Below are 18,472 nucleotides of genomic sequence, written 5' to 3'. Positions count from 1 at the left end.
AGCTGGAGTGTTTAATATTGTATAAAGGGCGCCTTTGTCATTGACATCTATGTGAATGGTAAATGACTAGCATTTATTGTTTGACAGAGATAGTTACACTGTGAATGCTATAATGCCAGGGACTGTGGTTATTTACACACAGTCGTTCTTCCATGCAGTGCGGCCAATTTAAAGGGAAGACAATCATAAAGGTTCAATTTTTGTGTGACCTTTCTTCTTGACCCCTTCGTAATATTTTACAGGGCAGCAGAGTGGTGCAGTGATTAGAATTGCTGCCTCACGGTGCCGAGGGCCCAGCTTCAATCCCGGCCCCGGGTCACTGTCCGTGCGGAGCTTGCACATTCTCCCTATGTCTGTGTGGGTCTCATCCCCACAACGCAAAGATGTGTAGGTTAGGAAGATTGGCCAAGCTAAATTATCCCTTAAATTTAAAAAATAAATGTTTTGGAGCAGTCTGCAACAGATTCTTTAATGACCACCAAACTGTGGACATCAGTCAGTCTGCTCATTGAAATTTAACAATTGCATCAGAATCCTGTTGACATCATAAGATCCGAACTTGCATAAGTTGGTGAGGTTTTTTGCCTCATTGCAGCAGACACCTGGGGCGTCATTCTCCGACCCCCCGCCGGGTTGGAGAATCGCCGGGGGCTGCCGTGAATCCCGCCCCGCCGGTTGCCGAAGTCTCCGGTTGGCGGGCCCTCCCGCTCGATTCTCCGGCCCGGATGGGCCGAAGTCCCGCCGATAAATTGCCTGTCCCGCCGGCGTAAATTAAAGTACCTTTTTACCGGCGGAACAAGGCAGCGTGGGAGGGCTCCGGGGTCCTGGGGGGGACGCGGGGCGATCTGACCCTGGGGGGTGCCCCACGGTGGCCTGGCCCGCGATCGGGGCCCACCGATCCGCGGGCGGGCCTATGCCGTGGGGGCACTCTTTCCCTTCCGCCTCCGCCATGGTCTCCACCATGGCGGAGGCGGAGGAGACTCCCTCCACTGCGAATGCGCGGGAAACTTTCAGCGGCCGCTGACGCTCCCGCGCATGCGCCGCCCCGACATGTCATTTCCGCGCCAGCTGGCGGGGCAACAAAGGCCGTTTCCGCCAGCTGGCGGGGCGGAAATTCCTCCGGCATCGGCCTAGCCCCTCAATCTTGGGGCTCGTCCCCCAAAGATGCGCACCTTTGGGGCGGCGCGATGCCCGTCTGATTGGCGCCGTTTTGGGCGCCAGTCGGTGGACATCGCACCGTTTCCGGAGAATTTCGCCCCTGGACCTCAGCTTCATGGCTTCAACCAAAATGGTGGTGGCTCAGTGGGCTACAGGGACGTAGGCATTGTGTTGCCATTTTAATTGTTTAACTACTAAGCTTTCACCCAGCAGAGGGGGTGAGAATCAACCACGTGTTAAACTTACAAATTTAAAGCAATGGTGGTCGTAAATACAAAATAATCTGTTAGCTTTTGCTGCTGTAATGTCTGCAGGATCAATAGTACTGCATCAGTAATACTTCATTTTGCTTCATCAGCAGCCAAGTGTGTAACGAAAGAACAATGGACAGGAATTTCCTTGCTGCTACTTCTGCCAAATTGACAACTTTGCTGGAACCCCAATGATTCAAGTTGCCAATGCACCTCCAGTGATATTACAGCTGCAAAATGCAAACAGGTCCAAGAAAATTGCCATGCATGCCAGAATAGTTTTATTTGCACGACCTTAGTCAAAGGCATATTAAAGCTGCTCCTATTACTGATGGGTGATTAGGAGTGACATGCTGACTAAAATGAATGGCAGAACTGGGGCGGAATTCTCCGACCCCCCGCCGGGCCGGAGAATCGACGGGCGTGAACCCCGCCCAGCCGGCTGCCGGATTCTTCTGCGCCGGTTTTTCGGTGGGGGCGGGAATCGCGTCGCGCGTTCGGGGGCCGTTGGCAGCGGATCCTCCCGGCAATTCTCCGCCCCACAATGGGCCGAGTGGCCAGGCCGTTTTCGGCCAGTCCCGCCAGCGTATATTATACCTGGTCCGGACCAGCGGGACCTGGCTCTGCGGGCGGCCTCGGAGTCCTCGGGGAGGGACGCGGAGGATCTGGCTCCACGGGGGTCCCCCACGGTGGCCTGGCCCGCGATCAGGGCCCACCGATCCGCAGGCGGCCTGTGCTGTTGGGGCACTCTTTCCCTCCGTGCCAGCCGGTGTAACAGTCCGCCATGGCCGGCGTGGAGAAGAACCCCTTTACGCATGCGCTGGGATCATGCCAGAACACGCTGGCACTCCCGCGCATTCGCCAACTCACGCCGGCCGGCGGAGGCCCTTCAGCGCCGGTTGGCGCTGCGCCAAGCCCTTCAGCACCAGTTGGCATGGCGCCAAGCCCTTCGGCGGCGGCTGGCGCAGCGCCGGCCTAGCCCCTGAAGTTGCGGAGGATTCCGCACCTTCCGGGTGTCCCGACGCCGGAGTGGTTCACGCCACTCCTCGGAGCCAGTATGGCCCGCCCCGCCGGATAGTGGAGAATTCTTATTTCATTCGTTATTCTCCCAAGACTTGATACATTTACATTTCTGAGCCATTTTCCCTCAGCCATGACGAAAGGTGATGGATGTTTCAGGTGTGATAAGGTTGACACTTTATTGCAGAACTTGCATTTGAATTTCACCTTTCCCAATCACAGGTAGCCCCAAAATGTTTATCAGTCAATTAGTACATTTGGAAGTGTAAATGTTCAGATAGTTCAGATTGCCCAGCAGCTCTCGAGGGACGGCAGTCCCACTCTCTGCTTGTTTAGCCCACCCTGTGGGCTCGGCATTTATTTTTAGGTATGTCAGCTTCTGTCCGACTCTGGCAATGTGGTGGCTTGGGACTACAGATGAAAATAATACGCAGTCATCCCTTGCGAAATCCCATTGCAGGTCAATCCTTATAGAACGATGAAGCCATAGAATCCCTACAGTGCAGAAGGAGGTCATTCGGCCCATCAAGTCCTCTCCAACCCTACCCAGGCCCACTCCCCTGCCCTATCCCTATAACTCCACTTAACCTGCAGATCTTGGGACACTAAGAGGTTATTTAACATGGTTGATCCGCCTAACCTGCACATCTTTGGACTGCAAGCTGGAAACCCATACAGGCATGGGGAGACCGTGCAAACTCCACACAGACTATCCCAAGGCCGGAATCGAACCCAGTCTCTGACACTGTGAAGCAGCAGTGCTAGTCACTGTGCCACTATTCTGCCCATGTGACATGTTTAGTTTAGATTTACCACCTGAGTACAACAGTTTCATAATGTTCAGTGCGCTTCAATGGTGAATGTCTTTCGATCGTAAAATACACTGGGTAAATGCAAAGCTGCTTCTTATATTAAATTTTAACTAAATGATAACTTCACCCTTATAGCCCGAGTGGAAGGTTTATCACTCCTTGATGTTTGTGGTTTGGCTTTCCTGAAAATATAGAATAATATTTGGCCTGTCATTTTTAATTATAATTAGGGCAGATTTGGTAAAGACGGATAAGACCTTGGTTTGTGCCATCAATATTCAAATTAATGTGCAGGAAACTCTCTTAGGATTAAATCAGAAATTTAGTATATTTATACACTCAAACCTGGGGGGATGATCAACTTCACATACACACACAAGTGTACAGTAAAGCGAGTAGAAGAGTTGGGCTTTTACAACTATGAATAACTTAACAGTAAAAAGAACAGCAGAAATAGGTTTCGATTCATGTGATTTCTAGAGTACAAAAAGTCCAGAGGGCTTCCCTCATAGAGAAGTTCCAGTTCAGATGGGTTCCTGGCTGAAGGCAGAAGTTCAGAATGTCTTTAAAGATGATGGCAGCACAGAGAGATGAGGTTGATATTCAGATACTTGGGAGGTGATGTCCAGTGGCTTCCAGGTAAACACGTTTTGAAGAGGTTGCTTTGTCAGCAGGTTGCAGGTTAAAACAGCACAGTGCCTTGTGAGGCATGAAATGTCATATTAAAAGCTGTCCAAAGGCTAATAGCTTGAATCAGTGATGCTGCCCATTAATGAGATAATTGCGCCTTGTAAGTTTCCATGTCTCTGGCCAAAATCATAGCTTCTTTAGGAGATATATAGTGGTGTTTAGTGCCTCTGAAAGTATAAGCTCGCCCTTTGTTAGGTTGGGGAGACATGTTGTCTGCTGCTCTTCTGGTTTTGTGGGTTATAATGTGGTCTTAAAATGAGGCATGAGGTTGAATGTGGCATTATATTGTACGTTTAACTGCTGTTGATAATTTCCAGAAAGTGTGACCGATCTAGTGAATCATGTGAACTGTAGCAGCCATATTTTGATTCAGCATTTTGAAATAAGCAATAAAAATAAAGGCTGATTTACAGTTTATGATCATTTTGTTTGTTTGTTTGTTTTGTTTGTTTATTGTCACGTGTACCGAGGTACAGTGAAAAGTATTTTTCTGCGAGCAGCTCAAACAGATCATTTAGTACACAGAAAGAAAAAAAACATAATAGGACAACACAAGGTACACAATGTAAATACATAGACACCGACATCGGGTGAAGCATACAGGGTGTAGTTTTAATCAGGTCAGTCCATAAGAGGGTGGTTTAGGAGTCTGGTAATAGTGGGGAAGAAGCTGTTTTTGAATCTGTTCGTGCATGCTCTTCTGTATCTCCTGCCCGATGGAAGAAGTTTGAAGAGTGAGTAAGCAGGGTGGGAGGGGTCTTTGATTATGCTGTCTGCTTTCCCAAGGCAGCGGGAGGTGTAGATAGAATCATGTCTTAAGGACATGAGATTTCCTGAAAGCTCCAAATTAAATCTTCTGCTCCTCACTTTTTCTGCATACAATGGCATGAGGTGAAATGGTAGAGTAGACTCTGAAGTGGAAGAACAAGATGATCTCAGCTCCCCATCCAGCTTTGAAGAGGGGGACAGGCAACGGACCTTATCGGAACAATATGAAATAAATGATCTGTGGTTTAAGACTTACTGTTTAATGCATGGCTGCAACATTAATACAACTTTATAATGATGTACAACACCTCTTTACCTAAAGAAGCTTGTAGAAGCTTCTGGGATGATGTGTTTGTTTATATGACTGTGAGTTTGGTTTAATATTGATATGAGCTTTGGCGTCTTTAAATGCTCATTGATCCATTGGGTGATGTGCTTGCCATTTTAGTGAAGTGTTTGCACTTTTGGATGTGTCTACATATTGATGTATTAATTGCAAGGCAAGACCAGGTAGGTCATAAGTGTTCCATAGGGATTTAGTATCCCACAGGGATCAGTGCTTGGACATTTGCTGTTCGTCGTATATATAAATGATTTGGAGGAAAATATAACTGGTCTGATTAGTAAGTTTGCGGACAACACAAAGGTTGGCAGAATTGTGGATAGCGATGAGGACTGTCAGAGGATACAGCAGGATATAGAATGGTTAGAGACTTGGGTGGAGAGATGGCCGATGGAGTTTAATCTGGACAATGTGAGATAATGCATTTTGGAAGCTCTAATAGAGATGGGAAATATACAGTAAATGGCAGAATCCTTAAGAGTATTGACAGGGAAAGAAATCTGGGTGTACAGGTCCCACTGAAAGTGGCCACGCAGGTGGAGAAGATAGTCAAGAAGGCTTACGGCATGCTTCTCTTCATCGGCTGGGGCATTGAGTATAAAAATTGGCAAGTCATGATGCAGCTGTTAGTTAGGCCACACTTGGAATGCAGGATTAAATTCTGGTTGCCACACTAGAGGCTTTGCAAAGGGTACAGAAGAGGTTTACCAGGATGTTGCATGGTATGGAGGGCATTAGCTATGAGGAGAGGTTGGAACGATGGAGGTTGAGGGGCGACCTGATAGAAGTCTACAAAATTATGATGGTCATGGAGAGAATGGATAGTCAGAAGCTTTCCCCAGGGTGGAAGAGTCAATTACTAGGTTCCATAGTTTTAAGGTGTGAGGGGCAAAGTTTAGAGGAGATGTGCGAGGGATGTTTTTTACACAGAGGGTAATGGGTGCCTGGAACTCGCTGCCGGAGGTGATGGTGAAGCAGGTATGATAATGATGTTTAAGGGGCATCTTGGCAAAGACATGAATAGGATGGGAATAGATGGATGTGGTGTTGGGCGTTCTGACACACACATGAACCAACACAGTTGTATATGGTACAACGCTATTTTATTTAAACTTTCTATGTACAGTTTTGTCTTGATACTCTGCACATGGGGATTCCCTGTTTGTGATGTTAAAACAGGTCGTGGCCGTGTCCTTGTCCCCAGACCTACTGTCCACCAGGTGTCGTGTTCATGCTTTTATATGGTTCCTGCCTTTGTGTGTGATTGGTTGTGGTGTGTGTTCTGATTTGTCTGTTGGTGTGTCCATCATGATGTGTGTGTTTGAATATCATGACATCCCCCTTTTTACAAAGATATGTGCCTTCGTGGTAATAAATATAATCGTGTCGTGAGTGCATCTAAGAGTGTGTGTGTGTTGTGTACAGCATGTGCATATGACGTAACTATTTACATGGGGCGATGTTGGGTGTGTCACATCAACAAGGTTGTACCATAACAGAACATGAATGCGAACGAGAAAAAAAAACTTGAACAGTGGTCCGGTCAAACGATATCTGGAACGATAAACAACAACAGGTTATAATACAGAAGTGTGTAGCTTTTTGAACATATGAACGGTGTTATAAGTCCAGTCTAATGGGCTTGCGACGGGTTCGGGTTGACCGCCTCAAGGGTGGGTCAAGAACCACCGGCTGATGTGCAAGCGTGGCCATGGAGAGGGCGTGATCTGCAGCAGCTCCACGAAGTCATCCTCGGAAGACTGTTGAGGATCTGGCGTGTGTGTACTGTGTGGCTGCGAGCGTGGAAGTCGGCGAAGGGCGCGCCGATTGCGGCGACGCACTGAACCATCCGGCATGCGAATCAGGAACGAGCGGGGAGCCACTTGTCGGAGGACTTCGGCCGGTGCTGACCAGCCACCATACGGTTGATGGACGCGTACTTTGTCTCCGGAGGACAGGGGGGGCAGGTCCGTCGCTCGTGTGTCGTACTGACTTTTCTGGCGATCACGCTGCATTTGCATGTTACAAAGAACCGTCTCATGGTCCGTTGTTGGTGCCAGGATGGATGGTACCGTCGTCCTGAGGGAGCGACCCATTAGGAGCTGCGCTGGCGAGAGACCCGTGGAAAGCGGGGCCGATCGATAGGCCAGCAAGGCAAGGTTAAAGTCTGATCCGGCAGCAGCCGCCTTGCACAGGAGCCGCTTGGCAATGTGGACGCCCTTCTCTGCCTTCCCATTCGACTGTGGATGTAGAGGGCTGGATGTCACATGAGTGAAACCATATGCTGCGGCAAAGGACGACCATTCACGGCTGGCGAAACAGGGTCCATTTTCTGACATGACAGTCCTTGGAATGCCATGGCGAGCAAATGTTTCCTTGCAGGCCCCAATGACTGCGGACGACGTCAGATCATGTAGAGGCATGACTTCCGGGTAGTTTGAGAAGTAATCTATAATAATGATGTAATCTCTGCCGAGCGCGTGAAATAGGTCAACACCCACCTTCGCCCAGGGGGACGTCACCAACTCGTGTGGTAGAAGCGTCTCCGGAGGTTGCGCCGGCTGAAACCTCTGACAGGTTTTGCAATTGAGCACCATGTTAGCTATGTCTTCATTAATACCCGGCCAATATACCGCCTCTCGGGCCCTTCGTCTGCATTTTTCGACGCCCAAGTGGCCTTCGTGTAGTTGATTAAGAATCATCTGGCGCATGCTGTGCGGAATAACAATCCTGTCTAATTTCATAAGGACCCCGTCTATGTTGGTAAGGTCATCTCGCACATTAGAAAACTGGGGGCACTGCCCTTTGAGCCACCCTTCCGCCATGTGGCGCATCACTCGCTGTAGAAGGGGGTCAGTCGCCGTCTCTGCGCGTATGCGGGCCAGACTTGGGTCATCAGCTGGCAGATTTGCTGCTGTAAGAGTCACGCGTGCCTCAATTTGACGCACGAACCCCTCCGCATCTGGTGGTGTGCTCACTGCTCGGGAGAGCGTGTCCGCCACGATGAGATCCTTCCCCGGAGTGTAGATCAGTTCGAAATCATACCTCCTGAGTTTAAGCAAGATGCACTGGAGGCGAGGTGTCATGTCGTTCAGGTCTTTGTTAATGATGTTGACCAGGGGGCCGTGGTCAGTTTCAACCGTAAATCATGGAAGACCATACACATAGTCGTGGAACTTGTCCAGTCCAGTTAACAAGCCCAGGCATTCTTTTTCTATTTGCGCGTAGCGCTGTTCGGTAGGGGTCATGGCTCGTGAGGCATATGCAACCGGGGCCCATGACGACGTGCTGTCTTTTTGCAGGAGTACCGCTCCAATACCAGATTGGCTGGCATCCGTTGAGATCTTTGTAGGGCGAGCCGTGTCAAAGAACGCCAACACTGGTGCCGTGACCAGTTTGTGCTTGAGCTCCTCCCATTCCAGCTGATGCGATTGTTGCCAGTGGAATTCTGTTGATTTTTTTACGAGATGGCGCATATTCGTTGTATGAGAAGCACGGTTGGGAATGAACTTCCCAAGGAAGTTGACCATGCCCAAGAATCTTAGGACAGCCTTCTTGTCAGCCGGCCGTGGCATGGCTGTGATGGCGCTAACTTTGTCTGCATCGGGACGGACACCTGATCGTGAGATGTGGTCCCCGAGGAATTTCAGCTCAGTCTGGCCGAAGGCACACTTGGCGCGGTTGAGACGCAGGCCATTTTGTCGTATGCGGGTGCAGATGCGTTGTAGACGATGCATGTGTTCCTGCGGAGTGGTGGACCAAATGATGATATTGTCCACATTTTCACGTACCCCTTCGATGCCTTCCATCATCTGCTCCATAATGCGGTGGAAAACGTCAGATGCTGAAATGATGCCGAATGGCATCCGGTTGTAGCAGAATCTGCCAAAAGGGGTGTTGAACGTGCATAGCCTTCGGCTGGCCGGGTCCAATTGGATCTGCCAAAATCCTTTGGACGCATCCAATTTGGTAAATAATTTGGCTTGCGCAATCTCGCTGGTGAGTTCCTCTCGTTTCGGGATGGGATAGTGTTCCCGCATGATGTTGTTATTCAGATCTTTAGGATCTATACATATGCGGAGCTCGCCAGAGGGCTTCTTTACACAGACCATGGAGCTGACCCATGGCGTGGGCTCCGTGACCCCGGATAGGACCCCTTGGTCCTGAAGAGCCTGCAGCTGCAACTTGAGGCGGTCTTTGAGTGGCGCAGGAACCCTGCGAGGTGCGTGAATGACAGGGATGGGGTCCGGTTTGAGTCGAATCTTGTACGTGTATGGCAATGTCCCCATGCCTTCAAAAACCTCCTGGTTGTGAGCAAGGAGGGAATGGAGATTTGCGTGCAACTCAGCATCCGGGAAGTCAGATATCTCATCTGGAGAGAGAGACATAATGCGCTGTACCAGGTGAAGGACCTTACACGCCTGTGCGCCCAGTAACGAGTCTTTTGATGAGCCGACAACTTCGAAGGGGAGTGTGGCCGTGTGCATCTTGTGAGTTATCTGTAGCTAGCAAGATCCTATGGACGGGATGACGTTCCCGTTATAATCAACCATCTTGAGCCGGGATGGCGTGATGGGTGGTTTGACCTTCATGGCCTGGAATTCAGAATATGCAATCAGGTTGGTGGATGCGCCGGTGTCCAGACGGGAGGTGACGCGCGATCGGTTAACCGTCAGGGTGGCACACCACTCATGGGCTGGATTGATGGCATTGACCTTGTTGACATCGATGACGGAAACGCGGAAGGCATCCTGGTCATCTGCATCACTTAACTGGAAGTCTTGATGCGTGGGCTGGACGGTCCTGACTTGTCTGCGAGATTGTCGGGGATGTGCAGGATCCATGGGTTGAGCCACACGACAGTAGGCAGCATAGTGGCCCATCTTGCCACATCTGAGGCACTGTCGGTTTTTAGCAGGACATTGCCCTTTTAAGTGTACAGCTCCACAATTGCCGCACGTCATGACGTCCCGGCGTTCGTTGCGCCACTGCGCATGCGCAGTGCGATCTTGCAGTGGGTGCGCCTGCGCAGTGCGTCCCTCGATGTGGCTGTTATTTTTGGCGCGCACTAGCGCGGGAGACCGCGAAAAGCGCGGGAAGCGGCCGCTCTCGTCGGGGCCGCGGGTCGGGAAGTAATCGACGGCCTGGATGCGTTCGGTGTCGTGGGCGGCCTGGCTTGCCGATTCGACGGCAGGGGACCCCTCCGTGCCAATTCGGACGCCTGAAATCGGGCAAAACGGCTGGTTGCATTCTCATGGAGGACACAGGCTTCCACAGCAGACGCTAAGGTGAGGCCTTTTATTTTAAGAAGCTGCTGGCGTAGGCCACTGGAGGCAACGCCAAAAACAATCTGGTCCCTGATCATGGACTCTGTGGTGCTGCCATAACCGCAGGACTGCGCTAGAATTCGGAGGTGCGTCAAAAAGGGTTGAAAAAGCTCCTCCTTACCTTGCAGGCGTTGCTGAAAGAGGTATCTTTCAAAACTTTCATTCACTTCAACATTAAAGTGCTGGTCCAGTTTGAGGATGACCGTGTCATACTTGGATTGGTTTTCCCCTTCTTCGAACACCAGTGAGTTGAAGACGTCGAGGGCGTGCTGCCCTGCGTAGAAGAGGAGCAGTGCAATCTTCGTTTCATCCGAGGCACTCTGTTTCTCGTTGGCTCGGATGTACAGGTCAAATCGCTGCCTGAAGAGCTTCCAATTGGTACCAAGGTTCCCCGCGACTTGCAACGGCTGCAGTTTGTCGGTGCGGTCCATGTCCAGAATGGCAGGTTAGTTGGCAGGTATCGATCCACTCCTGTACCATGTGGTGTTGGGCGTTCTGACACATAGATGAGCCAACACAGTTGTATATGGTACAACGCTATTTTATTTAAACTTTCTATGTACAGTTTTGTCTTGATACTCTGCACGTGGGGATTCCCTGTTTGTGATGTTAAAACAGGTCGTGCCCGTGTCCTTGTCCCCAGACCTATTGTCCACCAGGTGTCGTGTTCGTGCTTTTATATGGGGCGAAATTCTCCCCCAACAGCGCGATGTCCGCCGACTGGCGCCAAAAACGGCGCCAATCAGACGGGCATCGCGCCGGCCCAAAGGTGCGGAATGCTCCGCATCTTTGGCGGCCTAGCCCCAACATTGAGGGGCTAGGCCAACGCCGGAGGGATTTCCGCCCCGCTAGCTGGCGGAAATGGCATTTGTTGCCCCGCCAGCTGGCGCGGAAATGCGGCGCATGCGCGGGAGCGTCAGCGGCCGCTGACAGGGTCCTGGGGGGGGCGCGGGACGATCTGGCCCCGGGGGGTGCCCCCACGGTGGCCTGGCCCGCGATCGGGGCCCACCGATCCACGGGCGGGCCTGTGCCATGGGGGCACTCTTTCGCTTCCGCCTCCGCAACGGCCTCCACCATGGCGGAGGCAGAAGAGACTCTCTCCACTGCGCATGCGCGGGAAACTGTCAGCGGCCGCTGACACTCCCGCGCATGCGCCGCCCGGGGATGTCATTTCCGCGCCAGCTGGCGGGGCAACAAAGGCCGTTTCCGCCAGCTGGCGGGGCGGAAATCCCTCCATCGCCGGCCTAGCCCCTCAATGTTGGGGCTCGGCCCCCAAAGGTGCGGAGCATTCCGCACCTTTGGGGCGGCACGATGCCCGTCTGATTGGCGCCGTTTTGGGCGCCAGTCAGTGGACATCGCGTCGTTTGGGGAGAATTTCGCCCCATAGTAGGATACTTTGAAAATTATAGTGTGGTCAGGCAGAGTGAAAATGACTTCGTAAAAGGAAATTTATATTTAACTAAACTATTCGAGTTTTTCTGAGGATAGGAACATAGGAACCTAGGAATTAGGAGCAGAAGTAGACAATTCAGCACTTCGAACCTGCTCCGCTATTCAATCAGATCATGGCTGATCTCTTCATGGTCTTGTTGCTAACTTTGCCTTAGTTCAATTGCTCTGTTTTATTACCTTTGCTCTCAAGTCGCCAGGTATCTTTATGATACCGCCACGAGGTTCAAATCCAAGTAATGATCAATAATCCAATACACCGATTAGTAAGATTGAAATCAAAGCACATTTAGTATACACAGTAATCGATACTCATGCACAAATTCTACGTCTAAGCTACTTCTACAGCTAACAGGCCTATACTTAACTTGGAACTGGCCCACCAGGTCAGGGGAAAAAATGGCCTTTCGTTCGGGTTCTGAGTCTGCGGGATTCGAAGTTGGTACGGATTGGTAGCTAGGAGAGCCTATCTCGTAGTGAGCGTTGAATTAAAACTTACGAGTTCGATGTTCACTGGAGTCACTGCACCGGTCACGGTCAATGTTGGTTCGTTGTTGCTGGGTGACCCGGGCAGGAAGAAGAGCGTGAAGAGAGCGAAGAGGTGAAGAAGAGAACTGCTGAAGAGAGATGAAGAGAGCTGGAGAGGTGAAGAAGAGGGCGATTTGAACTTGGGGCTCAATTCTTATAGTCCCCAGGGGTTTCCCGCCTTTCGGGGCGGACCCTGTACCTGGTCCCAAGTGATTGGACTTTGTCCCAATCGCTTGGTCCGATTTTCTCCAATACTGGAGCGGTTCCCTGATCGATGTGCGGCCTCGAGGTGCTCGTTCACCTCCTTTGTTTTGGCTCCTGTCGGCGCCGAGGAGTCTGGCTTTGCTTTGTGTGTCAAAATGTTACTTACTGTTCCCGGGGATTGATCATCAGTATGCAGATGGCTGTTTACTTTGTTATGCTGATGGCCGCTGGTATCGATGTTGTCTGGTTTTTGCAGAGGTAAATACACAGCAAACCTGCAGCTGCTGGTTTTTGTCTTGTTGGCTGACTTACCCATCAGCCTTTGCCGTTCGCCATTTTGAATCGGGAATGTAGCCAGTGGCTACAGTCTCAAATCCACCTCCCTACCTGTTGCCCATATCCCTTTAACCCATTTAAAAAAATCAGAAATATATCTATCTCCTTCTTGAAACCATTCAATGACTCATAATTCACCTCACTATGGAGCAGCGAGTTCCATAAATTCACCACCCTCTCGAGTTCCTCCTCATCTTAGTTCTAAATCTACTGCCTCTCAACTTATATCTGTGACCTCTCATTCTAGATTGCCCTACAAGGAGGCACATTTGGTCTATGTTTACTTTATCAATACCTTTTACTATCTTATATACATCAACCAGATCCCCTCTCATTTGTCTAAACTCCTGTGAGTATGAACCCAAACTGTTTAATCTCTCCTCATATGTTAACGCTTTCATCCCCAGAATCAATCTGGTGAACCTCCTCTGAACTGCCTCCAATGCTACTACATCCTTCCTCAAATAAGGAGACCAAAAGTGGACACTGATAGTGGTCTCACCAACACCCTATACAAGTGACTTGTCTCAAGGTTTTGCACTCGAACTGATTGTTTAAATCATAACCATCTCGATGCACATTTAGGTATCAGTTTTTTTAAAATAGAATTTACAGTGCAGAAGGAGGCCATTCAGCCCATCGAGTCTGCACCGGCTCCCGGAAAGAGCACCCCACCCAAGGTCAACACCTCCACCCTATCTCCATAACCCAGTAACCCCACCCAACACTAAGGGCAATTTTGGACCCTAAGGGCAATTTTTATCATGGCCAATCCACCTAACCTGCACATCTTTGGACAGTGGGAGGAAACCGGAGCACCCGGAGGAAACCCACGCACACACGGGGAGGATGTGCAGACTCCGCACAGACAGTGACCCAAGCCGGAATCGAACCTGGGACCCTGGAGCTGTGAAGCAATTGTGCTATCCACAATGCTACCGTGCTGCCCAAACGTTGATGCGTCAACTAACCTATGCACAGTTCACAGAAGCCAGTACAACAGGACAACAAATCGAATGCTTCCTCAAATAAGGAGACCAAAACTGGACCCAATAATCCAGGGAGGCAGTTCTGCGGTCACAATCGAGACTCCAGGATGGTCTGTTGCCTCCCTGGTGCAAGGGTCAAGGATGTCTCGGAATGGCTGCAGGACATTCTGGGGGTTGGAGGGTGAACAGCCAGCTGTGGTGGTGCATAAAGGCACCAACGATATGGGTAAAGACAGGATGAGGTCTTACCAGCTGAATTCCGGGAGTTAGGAGTTAAACTAAAAAGTAGGACCTCAAAGGTCCTAGGATAATCTCAGGATTGCTACCAGTGCCACGGGCTAGGCAGAGTAGGAATGTCCGAATAGATAGGATGAATGCCTGGTTCGAGAGATGGTGCAAGAGGGGGGGATTCAAATTCCTGGGGCATTGGAACCGGTTCTGGGGGAGGTGGGACCAGTACAAACCAGGGCAGGACTGGAACCAATGACCTAGGGGAATGTTGCTAGTGCTGTCGGGATGGGTTTAAACCAGGGTTCTTCAAAGTCGGGGGCGCGACCCGCTGGTGGGTCGCGGGCGGGTGTCGGGAGCCGTCGTCCGTGGCGCTCCCGATCGCACAAATCCCCACGCAGCAGCCGGCTTTTCATAATGCCGGCTGCAAGCGGCCGCGAACATGTTAAAAAAAAAATTTGGCCGCATTGTGCATGCACGCCGATAATCGGGCACGCATGCGCAGTGCGGCCGCTATTTTTTTAAACGCTTGCAGCTTTTTGTTTTACAAGTTCTGTAGTGATTTTTATTCATTTATTTATTTAATTTTTATTTTTTTCATTTATTTTATTCATTTTATTTTTTTTACAAGTTCGGGGGTTTTATTCATTTCTTTCATTTATTTTACTCATTTTATTTTTTTATTTTTTTTTAGAAGTTCGGGGTAGGGGTTTATTTGATAAAGTTTTACAGGAAAAAAATTCAGAACTTTGGACAGATGGAGACTCCATACTTTCCGACACCAGAAGGCTTCACCTTCATCCAACAGGTTCCATTGGAGGAGCGTGTACGAGGGCCAAAGGGACCCGAAACCATTTCCTCCATTTTTGTCAGCAGCAAACAAGGTAAGAGAAAATGGTGGGTCACGCAGGTCGGTCGGGCGTGGATCGCGAAGGTCGGCTGGCGTGGGTCGCGAATGTCGGCCGGGTTGGGTCCCGAAGGTTGGCCAGTTGGTAACAATGGGTCCCCGGAAAAAAAGTTTGAAGAACACTGGTTTAAACTAATGTGGCAGGGGGATGGGAACCGATGCAGGAAGTCAGAGGGGAGCAAAATGGGGACAGAAACAAAAGGCAGTAAGGGGGAAAGCGTAAGGCAGAAAGGCCATAGTCAAAAATCAAAAAGGGGCCACAGTACAGTGACTGAGGAGAGCTCAATGAATAAGCCCAGTAATACTAAAAGGAATAAAATGGGAAGTAAAAATCTAAATGGAAAGCGAAGCAGCAGGTTATTACATGAAAATATGAGTTAATTGATAAGGAAAATTAGGAGAAAAGTTAAAAGGAAAAATAACACAGGAGAGGTTACTGTTAGAGGTGTTAAGATTCAAAATGGAGGTATAAAAGTCAACATAAGGGTACTTTGTCATAGTATTCGGAATAAGGTAAATGAGTTGATGGCGCAAATCATTGTGAATGACTATGATTTAGTGGCCATCACTGAAACATAGTTAAAGGATGGTCATGACTGGGAGTTAAATATCCAAGGGTGTCAAACTATTTGGAAGGACAGAGTGGATGGTAAGGGAAGTGGGGTAGCTCTGTTATTTAAGGATGACATCCAGGCAATAGTAAGGGATGACATCGGTGCTATGGAGGCTAAGGTTGAATCCATTTGGGTGGAAATCAGGAATAGTAAGGCAAAAAAGTCACTGATAGGAGCAGTCTATAGGCCATCAAATAGTAACATTACGGTGGGGCCGGCAATAAACAAAGAAATAACTGATGCATGTAGAAATGGTACAGCAGTTACCATGGGGGATTTTAATCTACATGTCGATTGGTTTATCCAGGTCAGTCAAGGTAGTCTTGAAGAGGAGTTTATAGAATGTATCTGCGAGAGTTTCCGAGAACAGTATGTAATGGAACCTATGAGGGAACAAGCGCTCCTAGATCTGGTCCTGTATAATGCAACAGGATTGATTAATGATCTCATAGTTAGGGCTCCTCTAGGAAGGAGCGATCACAATATGGTGGAATTTAAAATACAGATGGAGGGTGAGAAGGTAAAATCAAACACTAGTTTCTTGTGCTTAAACAAAGGAGATTACAATGGGATGAGGGAAGAACTGATTAAGGTAGACTGGGAGCAAAGACTTTATGGTGAAACAGTTGAGGAACAGTGGAGAACCTTCCAAGCAATTTTTCACAGTGCTCAGCAAAGGTTTATACCAACAAAAAGTAAGAATGATAGAAAGAGGGAAAATCGACCGTAGGTTTATCAGGAAATAAGGGAGAGTATCAAATTGAAGGAAAAAGCATACAAAGTGGCAAAGATTAGTGGGAGACTAGAGGATTGGGAAATCTTTAGGGGGCAACAGAAAGCTACTAAAAAAGCTATAAAGAAGAGTAAGATAGATTATGAGAGTAAACTTGCTCAGAATATAAAAACAGATAGGAAACGTTTCTACAAATATATAAAACAAAAAAGAGTGGCTAAGGTAAATATTCATCCTTTAGAGGATGAGAAGGGAGATTTAATTACGGGAGATGAGGAAATGGCTGAGGAACTGAACAGGTTTTTGGGGTCAGTCTTCACAGTGGAAGACAGAAATAACATGCCAGTGACTGATGGAAATGAGGCTATGACAGATGAGGACCTTGAGACGATTATTATCACTAAGGAGGTAGTGATGAGCAAGCTAATGGGGTTAAAGGTAGACATGTCTCCTGGCCCTGATGAAATGCATCCCATGGTACTAAAAGAGATGGCTAGGGAAATTGCAAATGCACTCGTGATAACTTACCAAAATTCACTAGACTCTGGAGTGGTCCCGTCGATTGGAAATTAGCAATCGTGACACCACTGTTTAAAAAAGGAGGTAGGCAAAATGCTTTTAATTATAGGCCAGTTACCCTAACTTCGGTAGGAGGGAAGATGCTGGAATCTATCATCAAGGAAGAAATAGCGAGGCATCTGGACGGAAATTGTCCCATTGGACAGATGCAGCATGGGTTCATAAAGGGCAGGTCATGCCTATCTAATTTAGTGAAATTTTTTGAGGACATTACCAGTGCGGTAGACAATGGGGAGCCAATGGATGTGGTATATCTGAATTTCCAGAAAGCTTTTGAAAAGGTGCCACACAAAAGGTTGCTGCGTAAGGTAATGGTGTATGGTGTTACGGGTAAAGAAGTAGCATGGATAGAGGATTGGTTAATTAATAGAATGCAAAGAGTGGGGATTAATGGATGTTTCTCTGGTTGGCAATCAGTAGCTAGTGGTGTCCCTCAGGGATCGGTGTTGGGCCCACAATTGTTCACAATTTACATAGATGATTTGGAGTTGAGGACCAAGTGCAATGTGTCCAAGTTTGCAGACGACACAAAGATGAGTGGTAAAGCAAAAAGTGCAGAGGATACTGGAAGTCTGCAGAGAAATTTGGATAGTTTAAGTGAATGGGCTAGGGTCTGGCAGATGGAAGACAATGTTGACAAATGTGAGGTTATTCATTTTGGTAGGAATAACAGCAAAAGGGATTATTATTTAAATGATAAAATATTGAAACATGCTGTTGTGCAGAGAGACCTGGGTGTCCTAGTGCATGAGTCGCAAAAAAGTTGGTTTACAGGTGAAACAGGTGATTAAGAAGACAAATGGAGTTTTGTCCTTCATTGCTAGAGGAATGGAGTTTTAAGGTTATGCTGCAACTGTATAAGGTGTTAGTGAGGCCACACCTGGAGTATTGTGTTCAGTTTTGGTCTCCTTACCAGAAAAAGGACGTACTGGCACTGGAGGATGTGCAGAGGAGATTCACTAGGTTAATCCCAGAGTTGAGGGGGTTGGATTATGAGGAGAGGTTGAGTAGAGTGGGACTGTGCTCATTGGAATTTAGAAGGATGCGGGGGGATCTTATTGAAACATATAAAATAATGAAGGGAATAGATAAGGTAGATGCGGGCAGGTTGTTTCCACTGGCGGGTGAAAGCAAAACTAGGGGGCATAGCCTCAAAATAAGTGGAATTGATTTAGGACTGAGCTTAGAAGGAACTTCTTCACCCATAGGGTTGTGAATCTATGGAATTCCCTGCCCAGTGAAGCAGTTGAGGCTCATAGAACATAGAACATAGAACGATACAGCGCAGTACAGGCCCTTCGGCCTTCGATGTTGCATCGAAACAAAAGCCATCTAACCTACACTATGCCATTATCATCCATATGCTTATCCAATAAACTTTTAAATGCCCTCAATGTTGGCGAGTTCACTACTGTTGCCGGTAGGGCATTCCACAGCATAGAGTAGGGCATTCCACGGCATAGGCTCCTTCATTAAATGTTTTCAAGACAAAGATAGATAGTTTTTTGAAGAATAAAGGAATAAAGGGTTCTGGTG

Source organism: Scyliorhinus torazame, chromosome 15 (genome assembly GCF_047496885.1).
Source record: "Scyliorhinus torazame isolate Kashiwa2021f chromosome 15, sScyTor2.1, whole genome shotgun sequence".
Classification (NCBI taxonomy): Eukaryota; Metazoa; Chordata; class Chondrichthyes; order Carcharhiniformes; family Scyliorhinidae; genus Scyliorhinus; species Scyliorhinus torazame.
The sequence above is the reverse complement of the archived record's forward strand: the minus strand, read 5'-3'. Positions refer to the sequence as shown.